A 2,500-nucleotide genomic window follows, 5' to 3' on the forward strand; every position below is an offset into this window, starting at 1 on the left:
TACATGTTAGGGTAAGACACACCTCAGGTAAAAAATGCATTAAAATATGTTCATAAATTTGGTTAGAAAACAAAAGTCCTGTATTCAGATCACCACCAGAATGTAACGGCGTCTGTTAGGCTGAGGCACATCTCTGGAAAAAATCTCATTAAAATATGTTCATAAATCAAACTACTAACCTTGTTACAAGAATATTAACAACCAAACAACAAACAAAAGTAACATTACATATTAATATGTCATAAAATTTACGGTAATGATCTGTATATACATATATGCCGTATATTTATAATGTTACACCAACCAGTATTTGCATTTTGTATTTCAGGGAGTGTTGGTGCGAGAGTTGTGTGTTTCGCCCTGTAGACTCACTCCGCCCGGACTCGGGAAAAGGGACTCAAGAACAATGACATTTCAGAAAAACATTGTGTGTTGCAAACCCCCATTATGGCAATGATAAAGGGAAATGATAGATGATTTTATCATATATAACTATATATCATTTGTTATCCATAATGTAAAAAATAAGTTGAAAAGTTTTTAAAAATCGCGATATTTTTATACACAACATGCATTTTCAGTCCGAAATAAACGTAATATGGCTCATTTTGTATCTGAATAATAGATTTATTGAATGATGCAAATTAGTGCTTGCAGTTTTTTCATGTGCTTCTTATAAAAGTGACATATATGTGTGTATGTATAAGAAAGCCCCTTTTGTTGGATTCTATTAGTATATTCACACAAAAAAGTGAAAATCGAAAAATGTGCTTCCACATACAACAGATGAAAGATGGTTCTATTCAGAAATGAAATCAGAATGCTTGTATTATTTGTTTGGATTTCAGAGAAATTTTCAAAAATAGTCAACTTTTGCCAAGAAACACTTAATCAGTTAGACCCTACTGTAAGGAAAAAGAGTCTTTTGTAGCATTGCTATGTGCTGGAAAATTCCACAAGAATTCGGAATGCAGGTAGATGATAATCAGAATGCCTGTGCATTTTTTTTTTTTTTTTTTTTTTGTAGTTTCAAAATATATATCTATATTTATATTCCTGTAACAAAAAATCTTTGTGATTAAAAAAAAAAAAATGATCCGAGAGAGATCATTGAAAGAATTGCGTACTAATTTAGTAAGAGTTTAGTAAGAATAAATTTTAAAAGTTTGGATAAAAGAGATAAGAATTGAAAATAAAAAAGTATATTCTGACATTAGTAGACAGCAGTTTGGGATTGTTTTCTTCGCTGTTGATGAAATTTTCACAGTAATCTTAAAAATTCTATTGGTAGCAAAATTGATATCAATAAATGGGGTTTCTTTATATCAAAAGGTTATTATTGGGCATGGCTTACATGCATAATAATAATGTTGGCAATAGTGATAGGATGATTAATGATGTGCAGCACCAAGCGGTGCAGAGCTGGGCATTGGCATGAGCACCAACATGAGCTAAGCAGTTAAGGAAGACTCACCCTTGAGGGGTAACTAGCAAAGGCGGTCGGGGAGGATGTCCAGTTATTTGAACCAGCTTTCTCCTGAGCCAGGGCAGCATCCACGAAATAACAATTTCCTGGATGAGCAGAAAAACTATCAATGGTGCAGTCATTTGACTGCAGTAGACATCCTTAAACCAGGAAGGGAAGAAAAGTAGCTACCCTTCTACACCTTTTCTTGGTTCCAAGGTTGTCGGTTATGGGTGAATGTCCAATGGGACAAAGTGATGCGGTTGAGAATATTATGTGGTGAAGTAAGTGGAAAAATTGTTAAAATGTGTGAGAAATGAGACTGAATACATAGTGATGTAGCCGCAAGTCTCCATAAGATTTTTTTTTTCTGAAATTAAGTCAAAAATAGTTGGGAAGGTTAAAATTAGTGATTCTACATCAGATCCAGGTGTTTGCTCTGCTTTCACTTCCAACACTTCTGCTGCATAAGCACCCGGCCTCATAGGGAATCACTGTAAAAGGATATATTGTCAGAAGGGACAGGATGGAGAGAGATGACATGCAGACCAATGCCACATGGGATCTCACTTGTCACCACTCCATCTTTGACACCTGGGGAGAAGGGTCTTTCTTTGGGTTTTACATCATCTACTCTCTCTGATAAAACCACATTCCAAGACCCCGTGCATTTCCCTACACTAGACCACCCTCTATTGTTCACATCTGATGACACGGTACTACAAGGTGATCCAAACCTCTCGTTCCTATCTGGTGGCTAGTGGTGGGCGCAACTCACAACGCCGACCTTATCCCATTCATTATATATATATATATATATATATATATATATATATATAGATATAGATATAGATATATATATATAGGTTGGGCTTATGAGCAGGTGGAATGAAAAGGTTTTTGGCTGGACGGTTTATTGGGGAAGGTGGATGTGAAACCCCACGAGAGACCCGAGCCCTGGGTGCAGAGGGTGGAGCAGTGACAAGCATGACTCTCATCTGCACCTGTTTCTCTCTGCATCTTTCTTGCTTCCCC

This window comes from Penaeus vannamei, chromosome 8 (assembly GCF_042767895.1).
Source record: "Penaeus vannamei isolate JL-2024 chromosome 8, ASM4276789v1, whole genome shotgun sequence".
NCBI classification, from domain to species: Eukaryota; Metazoa; Arthropoda; class Malacostraca; order Decapoda; family Penaeidae; genus Penaeus; species Penaeus vannamei.